The 9928-nt window shown below is 38.4% G+C and overlaps 1 pseudogene; it reads right to left on the bottom strand.

Annotated features, from left to right (window-relative positions):
• Positions 1-345: 345 nt before the first annotated feature.
• On the bottom strand, positions 346-6272 carry LOC109245026 (annotated as a pseudogene).
• Between the last annotated feature and the right edge of the window lie 3656 nt (positions 6273-9928).

The raw sequence follows: 9928 nt of genomic DNA, 5'->3' as shown, positions 1-9928 counted from the left end.
TGTTGAAGACGGTGGGACAATCTCAACCTCCGGGGATACGGGGGCCTTGCCTGTCTCTTCCCTTCGGGCATCCTCACCACAAGGTGGATTTTCTAGTTTGGGAGGCTTGACTGCCTCGACTAACCTCCCGGTCCGAGTCACCAGCGCCGATTCTTCCCCATCCTCTTCCACCATCCGGGGAGCCATGGGCTGAGTCTGTGCCCGTTTGAGCAAACCTTTTTCGTAGCCTTCGAGTGGAGGTTTTCTTGTCTTGGGTGTCTTCGGGCTCCGAGACCCTCTTATTTTTATTATCCTTCTCGGGCTTTGGATTTGAAGTCTTGGTCGTTTCCCCGAGTGGGGCCGGCCTCATCTCAGAGCGTCTCCAAGGCTGTGGTTCTTGGCCTCCCATTGGCCCTTCGCCAATTCACGCCGCTTACGCTTGTCATAAGAGGATGTGGCATCTAGTTTCCTTACCCAAGCCTCGAGGTCGAGCACCGCCAAGGGCGCCCAAGCGTCGGCTGCCAAAAGAAAGATGAGTAAGCTATGAAAATTAAAAGAACAAGAATAGATACAAAGGGAAATACGGACTCCACTTATGGTTAAAATTCCACCTCTTTGGGAACGGTATTTTTTCTTCAGGGATGATGTCCGAAGTCCTGACTCTAACAAATCGGCTCATCCAACCTCGATCTTTTGTTTCATCGGTACTAGCAAAGAAGGACTTCGTGGTTCGACGCTGCTGCTTGATAAGCCCTCAGAATAACTGGGGCCTATACAATCGAACTAAGTGGCTGAGGGTGAATTCTAAACCTTCGGCCTTCTCAAAGAAGTAACGCAACATGATCACGATACGCCAGAACGAAGGGTGGATTTGGCTGAGGGTGACTTCGTATGTCTTGCAGAAGTCGATCACCAACGGATCGAGGGGGCCCAGTGTGAAGGGATAAGTGTAAACACTCAAAAACCCTTCCTTAGGGGTAGTTATGCTTTCATTAGGCTTTGGGATCTGAATCTTGACCTCGTCCCCCCATCGACATTCCTTTCTTACGTCCTTGACGAGCTGCGTGGTTATCAGGCTAATATATCATGACACATGCTCGCATCGACCCTTGACGTTTGGAGGATTCTCGATAGAAGTCCTTCTTAATGATGCAATCACCAGGGGTGATCTCTTCAAGTGTCGGAGGCACCACCGGTCTGGCCGGCCAGGAGGCGGAGGAAGATGATGCTTTATCTTTTTTAGGGACCGTCTTGGAAGTTTGGGCCATGGTTATAAGGTAAGGAAGACGGGTGAACTGGGATGTAGTGTTTCCGGCTAAAGCTTGGTGTTTTACAACGTTTAAAGAGGCGGAGGAAACAGGAGATTGAAGATATGAGGTTTGGAAGAGATTGAAGAAAGGTAAAGTTGTTTACTAAAGGAAGACGCCCCATATTTATAGAGAGGCAGCGACGGGTCGAAGGCGTTAATGGCCGACCAACACTGGTGTGCATTTAATGTTTTTGGAAAGAAGGCCGGCGGGACGTTTCGATCACTTCGAACGTTAGCTTCACGAGGATGACGTCATTACTAGAGGTTCGAGAAAATCGAGGTCAAAATCGTTTTATATCATTCCATTCTAAGAACCGCGGGGACTATCTGTATACGGTCAAAATCGAGGGAGCATGATTTTGAAGTCTTAAATCGGGCTATGGGTCCGAGTCTGGGAGATTCGAAGTAGAGATCAGATCTGGCTAAGGAACTCCCGCCTCGAGGAAGCTGATCGAGGGCCTGACGCGATTTGCATCGAGGGCGTCGTAATCTCGAAGTCAATCAAGAAAGAGCGGGAATTTCTCAAGGACACGTGGACTTGGGCATTAATTATAGGATAAGGATTGAACAAAATGTTACAGGTCCGCACTAGACCGTTATACACCTGTACCTACTACCGAAAAATTGGTCTATGGTAACGCATGGAAAATTGTTCTAGTAGGTAGATAAACCGTTGCCGTAGCGATATCGGGGTTTACAGACCGTCACATCTGCTCGCGTGCCAATAGAGCAATAGGAACGGTTCTTGGAACGGTTTTCATATCCGTTGCTATAGAGACGTCTATCGCAACGGTTTTTCTTTTCTCTATTGGAACGATTATTCCTTCCAATTGGGACGGTTTAAGACCGTTACTATAATGTGTATGCAACGACTCATAACCGTTACCATATTATCTAATGCAACACTTTCGTAAGCTATTGTTACGGTTATTTATGGATATAACAACGGTCTCTTTAAGCTATTGTAACGGTTGTTTTTGTATCGCTACGGTTTTAAATACCTATTGGAACGGTTTATATGGCATTTTGGAACGGTTTACTGGATCTATTGGAACGGTTTACATTCTAATAGAACGCAATTTGTGTCCTATTGCAACAGTTATGGTTTGTAACAGTTCATATAAAATAGAAATATAGCTCCTATTGTAATATATATATATATATATATATAACACTAAAATTTAAATAAATCACAAAATGAAATTATTAATATTATAACTTGTCCAACCGGCTAATAATATCCATAAAAGTAAATGTTCTACCCCAAGTGCATAAGTTTAATACATTTCAAGATAGTAAGTTCCAAAATGTTGACAACAAAAGATTCCTAGAACATTCATCTATAGCAATTCAAAATTCATTTTAAGTAAGGTCTAGATCTTCATTGCCTTCATCTTCTATTTCTTGATCTACTTCACCTACAAAAGAGGATAAATAAAGTCATTACCTTTCATCTAGAATGCCTAGACTAAATAAATTGATCAAAAAAGAAAAAGAAAATAATGGACATACAAGATGCTAGTCATGAGCCAAACTCTTCTACAGAAACACATTACCTAGACCCAAATTTGGACATTAAATGTACATGCAAGCTACTAAAAAAGAACAACATATCAAATCAATCCCATTATAGGATTTAAAAGGAAAAGAAGTCAGTTTGCACAAATTTGGTTTTGTGACCACTAGCTAATCCCTGCGCACATCATGGTAACAAACAATTCTTCAATAACGGGACAAAAAATAGATCAGACATACATGTCTGACATTAAAAAAAGAACTTATATGATAGTCAAATTTTAATACCAGACTAAATCATCCCTGTCTATATATACCAGACTAAATCATCCCTGTCATATTGAAATTTTTATAAGCTAAATTCTAAATAACCTCCACATGTCAGAATTTAGGTAAGTGAAGTCTGCTTTACTATACCTGTGGGTATCATTGGGAAAGTGTATGTGATGAATCACTGGGAAGTTCAATGAATTCTCAGAGAGATACTCAAAAAGCCTGCAACAGATGATATTTTCAGGTTACTAGAGAAAAAATTAGAGACATCAAAATGCAGCAGCTAAGTATGTTTCCTCTCGTAATGTCTGCGTTTAAGAAAGTTTATACAAGTTAGATATGTAAGTATACGTATGTCATATTGATTAAGCCGTCAAGACTAACTGGTAGCAGCTTTACTGTAAAAGAAGTTGAATATTTTCAATACAAATGCAACATACCTCCTGGCTGCATGAACTCTGCCAATTTTTTCTTCTGTATATGGAAGATTATGAAGAATCATAGTAACATCGGTGCTCTTTAGGATTTCCAATTCATCTTTTGATTCATCACCACGCACAGACACAACCAATCGTGTACCTGAAGGAGGTTCCTAGTTTAGCCTGATTACTAAACTTTTGGAATATAATTAATTCAAAGAACTTAAAAAACTATTATGATTATCACACTTTCTGGAAGAAGCTTTTGAGCACAACCAGATAATTCCTTCAGAGTAACCAATACCATAGCATTGGGTAACGTCTTTGTCAATTGCTCTGACAAAGGAGTAATGACTCCCATGCTTATGTCAACCAATCTTTTGAGAGCCAGACACTGTTCATTTTGAAAAGACACAATCAAGTCATTCTCAAAGTTTCCATAAACAAAAGGGATCGAGCAAAGTAATCTGCACTAGAAATGCTAAATTTTAACATATTCGTCCGAGCATCATGAAGATAAAACTTAGATACTTAAATTACTACATAGAAAACACAAGGGTCCTCACAGAATCTTTATCATCTACTGGTGGAAGTTCCCTCAACAGGATTGAGTCCACAGTTGCCAGATCCTGCAAAACCACTGATTATAATTTAGCACAAAGACGGCGCACAAACAAATGAGAAGAATTAGTTCTAGAATTAGACCTTAAAATGCACACGACAAGCTTTGCTGCTAATGATCTGTACAGAAGTTCAGGGGTCAGCAAAACCAAAAGATAAGGCCATTTTCAGGGAAGATAATATAAAGAAAACAATTGTGGCTAGAAAATTCACAAAAAATTAGCATGTAATAAAATCGATTAGTAAAATCATATATAACAAGTTATTCTTAGAGAAGTGCTAGATAAGACCTTCAATTGATCCAAAGAAACATACATGAGAACAGAACCATCTCGATGCAACACGCCTCTGTAGTCTACTTCATCACCCTGTTACAAAAATCAAAACATTTGTTTTCTTCACAAAATGAAGCCTCATATAGCAGATCTGCTCAGGGTTTTTACCTGACTTCCTTTTGAGCTGGCAATTCCCCTGACCTACGTTGAAAGTCAAAATAACGTCTGTTCTTTTCTTCAAAAGGGGCCTGATAAAGGAAGTAGAAATTTTACTACACTGTCAAAACTTAAGGTCCTAAACCACATTCATAAGCAATCATGTACCACTCCTTGTTGAAGCTCAGTTGCTCTCTTTCCAAGGTTTGCCAACCGTCGACAGGGATCTATCTCCTCCTCTGGAGGTTCAGTTAGGGAAACCCTTATTGTATCACCCAGACCATCCTGCATCAATAGAAAATTTTCTTCTTTAGAAAGTCGAGCAATACATTTATGATGATAAAGCCACACAAATGAGGAACATGTATGAGAATAGACTACCTTATCATAGTAATTTGCTCGCATAAACACACTTTAGTTTTTAAAATTCCAAATATGATAAATCACAAGTAAGTATTTTCTGTCACTCAAATGCTGATTCAACCTCAAATGCTGATTGAACCTGTTACCACATTTAGATGATACAAAGTAATTAAAGAATACAATAACAATGACTAGAATAGAGTATTCTAGATAAGTAATTCAGTTACTGCTCACCATTCCCCTAGGTGAGTCCCCATAATAGCTCATAGTTCGATCTGAAAGGCTCCCGTGGTTAGTTCCAATACGTATTGCACGTCCGTACTTTTTACATTTTTCCACCAATGGTGTAAAAACCTAAACCATTTCAAATCAAAAATGGATTGAACTCTGCAAAGAGGTAGATTGTCCAAGAATATGCTCCGTAATAAAAGGGAATTTTTTTTTACTAAATGCGAATAATGAGCAGGCACAGTTTCCAATATAGGATGATTATAGACCCAGCATCAGCTTGAGAAGAAATTCTTGTTTAACATTGTCCGTCTTAGCATAACAACAATAACAACATACCCAGTATTATCTCACACCCGTCTTAGCATATTGCACGCATTTTTATTTTTTAACAAGCAGTGAATGAAAAGGATCTTATAATTAAATCAATATGATTCATACCTTATTGGACAAAAGAAAGGTGAAAATCAACTGAAAATAACTACTCCCTCCGTTTCATTTTATGTGTCTTAGTTTGACTAGGCATGGAGTACAAGAAAAGTAAGGAAGACTTTTGAATCTTGTGGTCTTAAATTAAAGATGTGTGTAATGTACCCAAGTGCCCTTGAATCTTGTAGTCTTAAGTATGCTACGTGGAATGTTGGAGTTAAAGAGTTACTAGTGTGGCATATTCTAACCTCCTCAATGTGCTCAAGTTCTTTCTGGTAGTCTTCTTCTGTGTACTCTAATTGCTCAAACTGGGCTCACCTGTCAGCTGAAAGAAATTAACCGATTAGATCATTGCTGTTCTCCTGGCTCTGCCAAAAAAGATCATCACATTGACAGAGCAGAAATACCAAAGTTTTCAGGATTGACACGTATTTTTTAAAAGCACTCCGCAACTCGAAGTGCAATAGGAGGAGCAAAATGAATGTCAGCCACCAGAGGGATGTTGTAACTGCATATATGCAGAACACACACGAGATAAGATAATACTCATGTCATCAAGTCCATCGACTCTTGAATATATCGGTAAAAATTTGAGACCTACTTCTTTTGCACAAGAGAATTTTTAATTTCAAAACATGCATCAGCTTCTTTCTTCCCTTGGACTGTAAATCGAACTATGTCAGCTCCTGCGTCAGCTATTTTCATCACATGTATAAACAGGAGTTAGCATCAACGCTAAACTTACTTGGCTTAAAATTTTCATGCCCATTGAAGAAGTAATGAGGTTCTATATATACCAGCTTCGCAATACTTGAACTCAGCATGTTCCAAACAGTGAACAAAGGAGACAAGTTTCAGTCGCAATCACAATACCAGAATTGAAGGTTAAATTCTAGTTTTATACTCAGAAAAATCAAACTCAACTGAAATTGCTAGTTCGAAGTTAATCAATGAGATCAACACAATTCAGTTTTTTTACAAGTTCAGAGTTTTGGACAGAATGAATACATTTTCTCAAAGATCACAAGCTAATCCAACTGATGCAGCAAGGAATTAGACTTCAATAGCAATAGACACTATCAAATCCAACAACAAGGAATACCAAGACCAATTTTAGCTCAACATTCAGAAACAAAGTAGTAAGCAACGCGAGCCGAATTCATTCAAGTCAATTAACTCAGATGATCGAGTCGAAGTTCAGCTACAACTCAAACTTTCTTCAAAATTTTCAGCACATAAAACTAACTTTTGACTTAGAAGAATCAAACCTGATGCCTTCTGGAATTGGATACGTATTGACGCGTAGGGACGATGCGTAGGCTACGCAGCTTCAAACTCAATCCCAGAAACTGAAGTTGTTCTTCGAGCCTCAACACCAGAAAATCTGATTATCGAACAAACCTTCACCAAATCGAGCTCAAGCTTTGGATTCTACTTCCGAACAGCATAAAAATCAAACCCCCAAAGATTAATTTCTAGAAACAATCACGAATTCAGAAGAATCCAGCTCGTCGTCCTCTCCGAAATTGAAATCGAAATTTTCAATCAAAACCCTAGAAATTCAGTGTTAATCGGACTGACTCACAAGTTTTTTATATATAAATTCCCTAGGAAGATAATATGCAAGTGCCGGAGCAGCGCCGGCGAAACGCCGGAAAGACCGACGAAACTGTCCTCGGGGTTTTGGGCTTTGGGAACTCTAGGGTTTGATGATTATGGTGGTCTAATGAAGAGGTATTAGTTGAAACTCGGCCATTAATCTTAAACTCGACAAAGATGAAAAAGAAAAGAGATCACACAGGCGATTTTGGGTGAATAGACGAGGGAGCTCCGGTGATCGATGAGGGAGTTTGGATATAGTACTGGGGAGCTACATTTGGGACTTTGGGTGTATCGATACAGTTAGGCCAGTAATGTCAAAAATTAAAAAAATAAAAATATGACAGGTCAATAATTAGCTTGGCGGGCCACTAAAAATTTCAGCAGAAAAAAGGAGGGAATTGGATACCCGTTCCCATAGCAATTTTTTCCCAAAACCGTTGCTATATACATGTCTATTGGGACGGTTCACAAAACCGTTGCGATACAAAACTCTATAGCAACGGTTTTTGTTACATTTGCAACGGTTTGATGTCTAAGTGTGCTGGTACCTCCCAAAGTCTATTGTAACAGTTTGAACCGTTACTATATCATCTCTATGGCAACGTTTGGTGAACTGTTACAAAAAAAAGTGTTCCCATAGGCCCATTTTCTGGTAGTGACCAATAAAATCCTTTACTTTTTATAAGGAATGTACTATATTGGGGAGTTCTCCTCCTATATAAAGGGGACCCCAATCATATTGTAAAATCATCAGATCGTTCACTACAATAGAACATTCTTATTCTTCTCTTTTCTGCTTTATTGCCTTTAATTTATTGTTCATACTTTATTACTCTTAGGTGATCTCGAGGTCCTTGGATAATCGATCTCAAGGCCCCCTACAGTTCCAACAGCATCAATTTGGTTCTTTATTTCTTCTTACTTAACCTCAATATTACTCATATAATCACTAGTATTAGAATATATCACGTATCTGTAAAACCACAAATCATCTTTAATTGTTACTTACATTTTTCGAGGTAAACAGTAAGGCTTGCTACTTATTGAGTACAGGGGCCGGTTGTACTCATACTACACTTTGCACTTCGTGTGCAGTTTGAGGTGTTAGTCATAGTAGCGGTTTCCAGTGAGCTGTATCCGAATTAGCATGGAGATTTCGAGGCAGGACTGCTGTTTCGTTTGTCGGCCTTGAAGTGCCCTCCTTTATCTTATGTTCTTACTGTTCAGTCTTCCAGAATATATTGCATTTTATTTAGACTTTGTACTTAGTATTATATAGAGCTCATGCACTCGATGACACCAGATTTTGAGAGGGTTTATAGTTGTATCGCTATTTTGACTTTATTTAATTATATTATTCTGCATTTGAAACTATTTAGTACTGTTATTGAATTTTATTTAAGCATGTTGGTTGTTAGATTACCTAGGAAGCAGTGTTAGGCACAATCACGGCTCTGGTGGGATTTTGGGTCGTGACATCGCGTCATTGCAAGCACACTAATCTCTGTCGGTTCCTGACTTCAGCCTACGTTCTCCCTTAAAAGGAATTGATACCTTGCTCTACATATCTCTAGTAGCCTTTGACTTTCGGTTAGTATTTGTTTTTAAATTCTCTGAATACATTGCATATGTCAATCATTCCATTGATCGATAGAAGCTGGAGTCTGATTCTGACTTTAGGCTTTGACGCACGATCTAGAATAAGAAAGAAGTTGAATTTTTCTTTGATGTATGTAGTCCCTCATTTTTAGATGTGGGGCGCTCACAACGATAATCAAGACTCTACTAATACAGCTTCATAGACCTGATTTCTGACCAAGTCGTAACCGACACTCGCTGCTTTAACTTGACCGAGCGGACCATCTTAATATTTCTATTATGATCTAGTTCTATTATGCGATGTGTTTCAACACAATTCAAGAATATCTAAAAAATATTTTTTCCCTGAACCTTTAAACGAAATAATATTCTGAAAATTAATTCTTTATTTTCTTTTAAATACGTTGAAAGCAAACATAATGCAAAGTGAACATTCATGATTCATATCTAATACCGTGAAGCCTTTGAATTTAAGAGCTGGTTGACTTCCCAAGATACAAAATTTCTGGCTATTCGCAAAATATCTAAATATATAAAAGATAACATAATAGGAATAAAGGGTCTCCACAGGAAACAAATGAGGAGCTCACCAATAACTAAGGTAGTGAGGAGAATATCGTAGTTTGTGTCCTAGTTGCCTGTAAAACTTGTGCCTACATTGATATGTTCCCAAAAAGAGAATGTCAATACACCACGGTAGTAATCAGTGAGTCTCACATTCTCCTCATTAGAGCTGGAGCAAGCCTTAGAGAAAACATGAATGCATGATATGATATTCTAAAACATCTTTTAAGCACAAGCATTTAAAGTCAATAAATCATCCCAGAAAAATCAACTTCAATAATCTTCCTAAAAATCATTTCTTTCTTTCTTTTCGAAATAATATGTAAAACTTAAATGGATAAGCAGTGGAAAATTTTAAAATAATACTTGTAAATTTTCTTCTTTTTTTACCGTGGAATACCATTAATTTTGACATATTTTCTTATTCTGATTCTGAAAATGTTACCATGTGATCAATATGGTAAAACGATCACATCTCGATTTTCTAGTTGCTGTGATTGCCTCACAGTTCAAGGTTCTAAATGCTCGCGTTCGTGTACCTTCACAGGGCATTCTTGTCATAGTTTCCGAACCAACGGTACACTAATCTCCTATGT

Source organism: Nicotiana attenuata, unplaced genomic scaffold (assembly GCF_001879085.1).
Source record: "Nicotiana attenuata strain UT unplaced genomic scaffold, NIATTr2, whole genome shotgun sequence".
NCBI lineage: Eukaryota > Viridiplantae > Streptophyta > Magnoliopsida > Solanales > Solanaceae > Nicotiana > Nicotiana attenuata.
This window is presented reverse-complemented; position numbering and strand designations above follow the sequence as displayed.